We start from the raw sequence: 10,773 nt of genomic DNA, 5'->3' as shown, positions 1-10,773 counted from the left end.
CGAGGACCAACTTTAGTCAGGATAAGTGTACTAGATGTTCCCCTTCAAAATGGCCAATTGTTGGCGCCCTTCCCGCTCAATATTTGGGAAGAGGCCCCGGGGCCTTTGCCTATAAATAGGACTAGCCACCACAAGGTAGAGGCATCCGGTCATCACCAGGAAACCAAGAGAGAGAGAGAGAGAAAGGGAGAATCGCATAGGATCCTCACCAGGAAACCAGTAGAGAGAGCGACTGAACCCCCCCCCCTAGTAGTTCATCGCACCAGCCAAGAACAGACCCTTGCGAGGCTGTTCTTCCTTGTATTGTTCATCATCAGCCCAAGAGGCAATCCACCACACCACACACTGAAGTAGGGTATTACACCACAATGGTGGCCTGAACCAGTATAAACTCTGTGTCTCATGTGTTGTTCCTTTGATTGCTTAGATCATAGCGAGGCGGTGAGGTGCAGGTAGGCAGAGGGCGAAATCCTCGCGCGCACCCCAGAGTTCGAATCTAGAGGGTCTGCCGGAACCCGAAATCTGAGATTTGGCGCGCCAGGTAGGGGTGCGCCAGAATTCGTCTTCTGCTGCCCTGTTCTTCACCGACCGTTGCGGCCATGTTAGACGCTCGTCGGGCCCGCGCCGAGCGCCGAGACGCTCTCGCTTCCCGTGTCTCCCAGACGGCCCCTGTCGGCGGCCACCCCCGCCATTCCCCATCGTCTGCCGTCAACGCCGCCACCGGCCTGGCGGGGAACGAGCAGCAAGCATCGTCCCAGCATCCATCCATGAGGCGAGACGGCCGCACTACCACTCCCTCGCTCGCCTCGGCTGGTTCTTTGTCCCGCGCACCCCACGCGGCCATGGAGGCTCGAGCTGTGCTCATCCCGGCAAACGAGCTCCTGCACTACTGCTCAGTCAACGACATCTATGAAGAGTGGCTCGACCGTGTCGCCGAGCTCGTCCGCGCCACATGGGGCTCCCCCGCGTCGTCCTTCTCGCTGCACCACGCCTCGCCCTGTGCGGGCAATGAAGCTCTGGGGGCGCCTCCGCCGCCTTCCCCTCAAGAAGGCACCCTGGCCCCAAGGCGCGTGGCCCCTGGGCGGAACCCGCTCTGTCCGGCGCCAGCGCAGCAAGAGCGGAGCTGCCAAGAGGTTCCTCGCTCCCAAGAAGCTGCCCGAGTGCTCCCTGCTCCGGTCCGTCGCGACCACGCCCCTGTTCCAGCGCGCCAAGACCCCGCGTTGCTCCCAGCTGCAGCACATGGGGGCCCGTAAGACCAAGCTCCTCGTCACCAGAGGCCTCCCGTGGCCACAGCAGGCTGTCGTGCCTTCACCACCGAGCTGCACAGCGTCGCGTGGCCCTACAAGTTCAAGCCAGACCTGCCTCCTCGCTACAATGGCACGGCCGACCATGTGGAGTTCCTCCAGCTCTATGAGCTGGGCATCGAAGCCGCCAACGGGGATGAGAAGGTCATGGCGAACTGGTTTCTCATGGCGCTCAAGGACGGGGCCCGCACCTGGCTCCTGAACCTGGCTCCAGGCACGATCTCCTCCTGGGACGAGATGTGCACCCGTTTCATCGCCAACTTCCAAGGTACTCGCGACCGGCCACCTACCGTGAGCGACATGCACCGCATCAAGCAGCAACCAGGGAGACCCTGCAGAAGTACATCCAGTGCTTCAACAACGCATGTCTCGAGATTCCCAAGGTGACCGAGGTGGCCATCATCTCAGCCTTCTCCGACGGCGTGCGTGACGTCAAGATGAAGGAGGAGTTGGCGATGCATGAAGATCTGTGCACTTCCTTGGAGTTGTTCAACTTGGCAACTAAGTGCGCCAGGGCTGAGGAAGGGAGCCTTTCCCTCCTCGAGCTGCCAGCCACAGACCCAGAAGAGAAGAAATCCAAGGCAAGGACGTGAAGCGCAAGGGGGCTGCCGTGCTCGCGGCAGAACCAGACACCAAGCGGGGCAGAGATCAGCCCCCGAGTCTTTCAAGGGCAGCCGGTACTATGTGTACCACGACCTCCACACCCACAACACCAACGAATGCCTAGAGCTCCGAGCCGTGCGAGAAGGAAGGGTCGGCCGACGCCCCGACCACAACGATCGTGGCTATGGCCGAGGAGGAGGAAGGAACGCAGGACGCTGGGAAGACTGCGGCCCTTGCCAAGGGTGGCGCGACTGACCTCGCGAGGATCGCTGGCAGGATCAGCCTCGCGAGGGAGACTGGAGGGATCAGCCTTGCGAGGATCATCCGCAAGGAAATGCAGGCCTCCCTCCACTGCCGCCGCAACCAAGGAGAAACGAGGACCATCATCAGGACGAGGGGGCTGAGGGCTTCCAGGAGCCGCGCGCGATCGCCTGCATCCTGGGCGGAGCTCAAGCCCCAGCCTCTCAACGCATCTTCAAGCAGTTCACCCGCGAAGCGAATGCATTCCTCCCCAAGCTTGAAGCCACGCGCCTCCTTAGGTGGTCGGCATGCGCCATCACGTTTAGCTCAGCGGATCAACTCAAGTGCGCGGCCACAGCCGGAGTCCTCCCAATGCTTTGCTCCCCAGTCATCAGCAACGTGCAAGTCACCATGACCCTCATCGATGGCAGGGCAGGGCTCAACGTCCTGTCCGTAGAGACGTTCAACAATCTCCAAGTGCCTTACGATCAGCTTCAGCCAACCAAGCCTTTCTCCGGAGTCACTGGCGGCTCCATAGTTCCAATTCGGCAGGCCCGCCTCCCTGTCACCTTCGGGGCACGCAACAACTACCGCACCTAGCTCATCGACTTCGACGTCGCCCACATTCGTCTTCCGTACAATGCCATCCTTGGCTACCAAGATCTTGCCAAGTTCATGGCCGTGACTCATCATGGCTACAACGTCCTCAAGATGCCAGGAAGCGGTGGAGTCATCACGGTGCCTTCTGAAGAAAGAGACGCAGTATGCCCCCTGGAACGAGCTTTTTAGGCCGCATCACTTGAAGACCCAGATCGCGGGAGCGGGAGGCTCCTTGAGGCCGCTCCCAAGAAGAAGAAGACATCGCCAGGCCGGACCCCTCAGGAGGCAAGCCCTTCAGGGTCTGCGCCTGCTCAGGGGGCACCTCCTTCTGTCGCATAGGAAGGCGCGCCCGACGCCCTCCTCAAGCAGGCTCGGGGCTCCCTCCTGGAGGGCCACCGACCTTGCTAAGGTCACGAGGGAGGCGCTTGGGCACCACATGGAGGCATATTTCAAAACATGTTTCCCTCAGGAAGAAGCAAGGCAAGGGGGGCCAAACCCTAAGGAGTTCATTAGTCGGATCACACAGGAGTTGCAGGAGTCAACAGTCATGAGTGGCAGTCACCGCTTACCCGCCGCAGCTCCCCATCCAGGCGAGGATGGTGGGCTACGCGTCTGCGTCGACATCCCAGGGCTCAACCGAGCCACCTCACAGGAGCGCTTCCGTCCCTCACGCGTGGGGCGCTGCGGAGGCCCACCCCACAGCTACGTTCGCATGCCCTACGGCTTGCCGAACGCGGCTGCTGTGCGCCAGCGCCTCATGAGAAGCGTCCTGGAGGCTCAGGAGGCCAGGCGTTCCGCAGTCCTGGCAGAGATGGAGACGGTTCACGAGGAGCGACCAGCACCTCCGGAACCTCCCGAGGCTCCTGGGCCTGGGGGCTCGTGAAGACCGGCTTCCGCAGCCCGCGACGTCCGCTACTTCAACACCCCTTCGTCGTCAACACTATCAGGTGACATCTTTCAAGTTTCATTTCCAGCTGGGAGCGCCCTCAGGGCTGCATCATTCCCAGGCCGCGTGGGTCCGTCCCTGCGGTGTGTATCCCTTTTGCTCATGTTTTTAGCTTACCTTGTTGGGGGCGCCCCTCGGGCTGCATCATCCCCAAGTCGCTCGGGTCAGACCCAGCGGCGTGTACCCCTCTTGTGTTTATTCTCGGGCCATGCATTCGACCCATCATGCTTCTTATTTGGTGCCTGTCTGTGGCACCTCTTCTTCCTTCATGTCGGCCGCTTGCGCGTTAAAGGGGGGTACCTGAGCATCGCGACTCAGGGCTCCTACTGGCTCTCCAGCCCTCACCCTCTGGCTTTGTCCACGGCATCACGCCCTGGCAAACCAGCGACGGCTGAGACTCGCTCGAGGGCCGGGACCCGAGGACGTAGAGCGTCGACATCTAACCAAGCTTGCGCATTAAAGGGGGCGGTACCTGAGCATCACGACTCAGGGCTCCTACTGGCTCTCCAGCCCTCACCCTCTGGCTTTGTCCACAGCATCGCGCCCTGGCAAACCAGCGACGACTGAGACTCGCTCGAGGGCCAGGACCCGAGGACGTAGAGCGTCGACATCTAACCAAGCTTGCGTGTTAAAGGGGGGGGGTACCTGAGCATCGCGACTCAGGGCTCCTACTGGCTCTCCAGCCCTCACCCTCTGGCTTTGTCCACGGCATCGTGCCCTGGAAAACCGGCGACGGCTGAGACTCGCCCGAGGGCCGGGACCCGAGGACATAGAGCATCGGCATCTAGCCAAATTTGCAGGAACACATCACAAGTTAAGGCCCAGTGTCAGGCGCAACCCGCCTTGAGGTAGGGCCCCGTGAGTCCCGCGCTGGCTCACAGGTGCCCAGATACACCTCCTCATGCCCTACCGTGCCGGCCACGTGTCAGGGCGGGGCTGTACACACCCCGGGGGCTCCTCTCGGAGGGGATCCCCCTCCCACGCACCAGTGGAAGCACCATGCTCCGCGCTGGCTGACGACACTGCCGAGGAGTGGCTATGCCGGTACACATACGGAAGCGCTATGCTCCGTGCTGGTGATAAACAACTGAGGATGGCACCCGGCCGCATCAACCTCAGGGAGCCCCGAGCTCAGTGTCTAGCCTCATCGCAACACCTCCCCTCGAGAGCGCCGCGCGAGGGGGCTGGGCACGGGGGCTGCGCCTGGGTCACGCCCAGGCGTACACCACCCAGCCAGGCCCCTCGGGCCTAGTTCATTGCGCGTCTCTCCCCGAGCGGAGCCAAGGTACGAAGGCCGTTCGAGCGTCAAGGGGGACTCCTCAGCATCGTGACTTAGGAGCCTAACTGGTCACGTAGCCCCTCACTCCTTAGTTCCGAAAGGCTAACGGTGGTTGAGGTATGCGCGGGGCCGGGCTCTGCAGACGTAGAATGGTAGACTCACCCACACATCTCACCTCCCAACTTGCTATTCGTGCGCCAAGGGGGACTCCTGAGCATCGCGACTCAGGAGCCTAACTTGTCACGTAGCCCCTCACTCCTTGGTCCCGTCCTGGTTTCCAGTCGGGGCTAACGGCGGCTGAGGTATGCGTGGGGCCGGGCTCTGCCGGCGTAGAACATAAGCAAGTAGGAAGAGCACAAATTTCAAGGAATTCAAAAGCAAATATTACAGTCCATAACTGTTATCATGACACCAAACACAAGTTTAAACGCCTCCCCGAGGCATGATGCATGTTGCAGAAGCTGAAAGCAGGACAGGAGCCACGACGGAGCCATTTGTTGGCGGCGGAGCTGTGCGGAGCGGGTTCGCCTCGTGGAGCCGCAGGACCAGCAGCGCCTCGCTTCGGCTTGGTGCTGAAGGCCCAGAACTTCGACAACAGAGCCTCCGCACGACCCTTCACGGCCTCAGCAGCGACAACGGCAAGCTCGCCCCTCGCTGGCTCCAGCAGGCTGTCGAGGTTGACGGTGGGATCGCGAAGGTAGACGTGGGTAAGGACCCGCGTCAGCACTGCAGAAGACAGGACACGCGCCTCGGCCTCAGCCGTAGGGCCAAGGCCAAGGGTGACATCTTCAAGAGCAAGGACCAGGAAGGGGAGAAGCTTGGCGGGTCCGTCCTCGGTGCCGGCCAGAGGGCTTTCCAGGCCGCTGTCGTAGAACGACTTCAGCAAGCCGCGAACCTTCACCTCCGTCTCCGTGAAGGCCTCGCGGTCCTCGGCAAGGACCCGCGCCTTGCCGTCCAGCTCGACCTTCCACGCCTCCAACTCCTGCTCCAGTGCGCTCAGGCGGTCAAGGCGCTTGTTAAGCTTGGCATCTTGGTCCTTGATGGCCGCCTCACGAGCCTTCATGTCTTCTTCCTTATCTTGGCGGATGCGGACCTCCTCGGCAAGCTGGTCCCGCAGGCCCTGTAGTTCGCTCTCCAGCGCCTTGCAACGACCTCGGGCATCAGCCGCCTCTCCCAAGGCGGCGTCTCGAGCGGCCTTCGCCCCGAGGACGGCCTGCTTCTCCTTGTCGCGGGCCGTCAAAGCCTGAACCAGCGATGCTCGAATCAGAGCGTCAGAGCGAATCCAGCCAGAAGCCATCTCCAAGCGCCCGGCCACCAAGCGAGGGTCGGCGCCCAGAAGATCTTGCGGCAGCCGGTCCAGTTCGGCAGCAGCACGATCCAGGATGGTGGAAGGAGTCGGAGAGACAACAGTTGGTGGAGTAGGAGGAGAGGACGGCAGCGTAATCACAGCATCCTGAGACAGGACCTGCTGCGCCCCAACAGCTGTGGCGATGGCATCAGGCAAGGATACTTCAGGAGTCACTTGGGCCATGGGGGCTGAGCTCGCCCCAGCCAACCCCACCAGGCCTCGCGAGGACGACCGGGCAGGAGAGGCCCATGCCTTGCAACCACCTTCTTTTGTGGGCAGAGGCGCTGCCCCAGCCGGAACCTCAGGAGCCCCCTTCAGTTTCTTTGCCGCAGGCGCCAGCCTAGCCAAGAGATACAGACATCAAGCCTCAACGACAAAGCAAGGAACAAGACAAGAATCAAGCACTTACTGGTCGCCGCTCGCGAGCTCGAGCAACCTCCGGCCATACTTGAAGCCCGAGAGCCGGCTGCTAGGATCAGCCTCGAGAGGCTCGGAAGCAGGAGGCACGTCTGTGGATCGCCTCGGAACTGGGGCAGACCCGAGGGGGACCAGCCCAGACCTGGCCTTCTTCGAGATTGGGGGCAAGCTCCCGCCGCCCCGCTCGTCATCATCCTCGTCTTCGCTCGGCGAGAGGCGGAGAGCGCGGGACGTGCGCCGGGGGAGAGGCGCTCTCGACTCCCCATCGGTAGCCTTGGAGTCAGGCCCACCTTCCCGCTCCTCTTCTTCCTCCTCTTCGCTGGAGTCGCCGGAGGACACTTCACCGTCCCCTGGGTTGCCGGGTCCTCGGGAGCCTCTGTGGGCACGGGCCCGTCCCCATTGAAGACGGGCATGGAGTCCACCACCTTCTCCCAATCATCACGAAGAAACAGGGTTACAGGGGCGCCCTCCAGCCTCGCCACGTCTCCTCCGACCAAAGATTGGAGGACCGTGGCCAGGTCTTCGTTGGCCAAGACCGCGGGGCTCAGGCAGGGCCTCCATAGCGGAAGTGAGTACTTACGAAGCGGGGCCACCTGGTGCTCCAGGAACTCCCTCAGGAGCGACGCACCAGTCAGCTTCGCTGCCGCCATGTTGCCCGGTCTCAGATCTGCGTCCATCTTCTCCAACACCGGCTTCGCGCGGGGGTCCACGAGTTCCGCACGAGACCAATCATCGGAGCTCGTGGGCTGCTCCATGGGCAGAATCAGCCGAGGGTGGATGCGCCGAGCATCTACCATGACCCACTTGCTCCTGAAGCCCTCAATCCGCTTCCCGGGCTTTGAGATGGCGTTGGAGCCGCCATACGCGACAAAGCTCGCACACGCAGAGATGGCACCATAAGAGGGCCGGAGGGAGAAGTAGTGGCGCAGCAAGGCCACTGAGGGCTGCACTCCGACGTGAGCCTCACAATAGTAGGTGAAGATTTCTAGAAGAAGAACAGAGTTGGGGATGGAGATGCAGAGCTTGCAGGTCGTAATAGCGGAGGACAGAGAAGAAAAACTCAGAAAAGGGAGGCACCAGACCGGCAGCAATGGCGCTTATGAAGAGCGGATAGAAGGTGCTCCCTCGGGCCTCAGGAAGAGCGGAGCCTGCCTTGAACACCTTCACCCCGTTGATGCCTTGCGCCGCCACCATCCGGTGCATCCGGGCAAGGCTCGCCTCTGACACGTTCGGTGAGTCCAAGGCGGGCGAGTACCAAGATTCGGTCGGGGTCTGGCGAGGCGCCATGTCTTGCTAGGGCGCACGGTCGAGGTAGATCTGAAGGTTTCGAAGGCAGAAAGGAAGAGCGCAAGAAAGGGGGTCTGGGCAATGACCGGAGGAGGCAAGGGAAGCAAAGCCTAGGCAGATGCCGCTCTTTTGTCGATTCACGCAGTTGCTGAGGCACCCACGTCCAACCAACTGCCACGCGGCACCCGAGGCCGCAGGCTGTTAGGGCCCGCGGCGCTTCGCACTTGCCCCTTCGCCTCTCTGCTCAGCCAAGTCCGGGCGCGCCTTGGGCCCGGGGCTACTGTCGGTGTTCTGGGAACGGGGGTCCCCAGACTTGCCTGCCTGCAGCCTGCGGCGTGTCTCAAGGGGCGGCCCAGGATGGCCCATCTTCATCAGCACGAGCTCAAGACCCTCGCGAGGGGCCAAGCCTCAAGGGGTGGATGACAGGGAGCCTCCTCAGGCACGGCCTTGTCAGGCTGGCTCGCGAGGAGGCGGAGAGATCAAGCTGGGGTACCTCACGAGGTGCCCATGACGCAAGCCATGATGACCAAGGGCGTCAGGCGGGCGCCAGCCCGCGCAGTGTCCTTCTTTCCTCTTTGGTGCAAAGGGAGTAAGCGCAGGCAAGAACATCAAGCAAAGGCATCCATTTCGGTGCAACAAGACCAAGACCGTCGCAACAGCAGGAAGGAAGTCATCGTGGAGCCCAGGAAGGCGTCATCGTCAGAGCCTTTGACAGGCGACGACCAACTTTAGTCAGGATAAGTGTAATAGATGTTCCCCTTCAAAATGGCCAATTGTTGGCGCCCTTCCCGCTTAATATTTGGGAAGAGGCCCCGGGGCCTTTGCCTATAAATAGGACTAGCCACCACAAGGTAGAGGCATCCGGTCATCACCAGGAAACCAAGAGAGAGAGAGAGAGAAAGGGAGAATCGCATCGGATCCTCACCAGGAAACAAGTAGAGAGAGCGACTGAACTCCCGCTAGTAGTTCATCGCACCAGCCAAGAATAGACCCTCGCGAGGCTATTCTTCCTTGTATTGTTCATCATCAGCCCAAGAGGCAATCCACCACACCACACACTGGAGTAGGGTATTACACCACAATGGTGGCCTGAACCAGTATAAACTATGTGTCTCTTGTGTTGTTCCATTGATTGCTTAGATCATAGCGAGGCGGTGAGGTGTAGGTAGGCAGAGGGCGAAATCTCCGCGCGCACGCTAGAGTTCGAATCTAGAGGGTCTGCCGGAACCCGAAATCTAACACAATCTACGCGTCGGACTCATCGTCATGGAAGCCTGGTTCAGGGGCTACTGAGGGAGTCCTGGATAAGGGGGTATCCGGACAGCCGGACTATATACTTTGGTCGGACTGTTGGACTATGAAGATACGAGATTGAAGACTTCGTCCCGTGTCCGGATGGGACTCTCCTTGGCGTGGAAGGCAAGCTTTGCGATCCGGATTATAGATCTCCTTCTCTGTAACCGACTCTATGTAACCCTAGCCCCCTCTGGTATCTATATAAACCGGAGGATTTAGTCCGTAGGACATAACAACAATCATACCATAGGCTAGCTTCTAGGGTTTAGCCTCTCTGGTCTCGTGGTAGATCAACTCTTGTAATACTCATATCATCAAGATCAATCAAGCAGGAAGTAGGGTCTTACCTCCGTCGAGAGGGCCTGAACCTGGGTAAACATCGTGTCCCCAGTCTCTTGTTACCATTAGCCTTAGACGCACAATTCAGGACCCCCTACCCGAGATCCGCCAGTTTTGACACCGACACCCCCTGACTACTGGGACCCACCAGCTATATCTTCGCACGCAAGGAAGTGCCTGACAGTCGGGACCCACCTGGTCGAAGCGTACATAGCGTTGTCATTCTGGTCGCGAAAGTGTATGTACATACTGTTCGATGTAAAGGCACGCATGTGTCTTAGTAGAGGCGCGCATGTGTCGTAGTAGAGGCACGCACGTAGCATGTACACGTACGTACAGCGGCCAGTGTGCAAGAAAGAGAATACGGCCACGTACGTACATACGGGCGGGGTCTCGAACGCCTACTCGCGCATACGTACGGCCAGGGCTTGTGTACATGACTGGGTCGGAACAGAGAAACAGCATCGTCGTCGTGTTCATGGGGAGCCAACCGGCTGGGTCGGAACGAAATGCGTCGTCGTGTTCATTGGGAGGGCTTGGACGGAACAGGCGATGGAAATTAGGCTTGGCGTACCACAGAACAGAGGAAACGGCCTTGTGTTCGACGGCCACATTCGAAACGGGATCCTGTTCATCGGGACGGGTCTGGCGTACTGCAAAACGGAGGAAACGAACCTCCTACGGTCGAAACGGGGTCCTGTTGATCGGAAGGGGTCTGGCATATCGCAAAACGGACGAAACAGACTTGTGTTGGAGCGCTATGGTCGAAACGGGGGTCCTGTTCATTGGGAGGGGTGTGGCGTACCGCAAAACGGGACTCCACGGGATACTGTTCATCTCCATCATCGACCTCCTCTAGCCTCCACGAGCTACTGTTCATCCACCGTCGACCTCCTCCAGCCTCCACCTGCGACTGTTCATCCATGGGCTCCTGTTCATCCAGCCTCCACCGCGCGCTACTCCACTGGCTACTGTTCAACCACCCCTCTCCACAGGCTCCTGTTCAACCACCCCTCCACGGGCTACTGTTCATCCACTCCTCCACCATCTATTGTTCATCCAGCCCTCCACGGGGTCGTCCTGTTCATCCAGCCCTCCACGGGGCCCTGTTCAT

This window comes from Triticum aestivum, chromosome 7B (genome assembly GCF_018294505.1).
Source record: "Triticum aestivum cultivar Chinese Spring chromosome 7B, IWGSC CS RefSeq v2.1, whole genome shotgun sequence".
NCBI classification, from domain to species: domain Eukaryota; kingdom Viridiplantae; phylum Streptophyta; class Magnoliopsida; order Poales; family Poaceae; genus Triticum; species Triticum aestivum.
Note: the sequence above shows the minus strand (reverse complement) of the source record.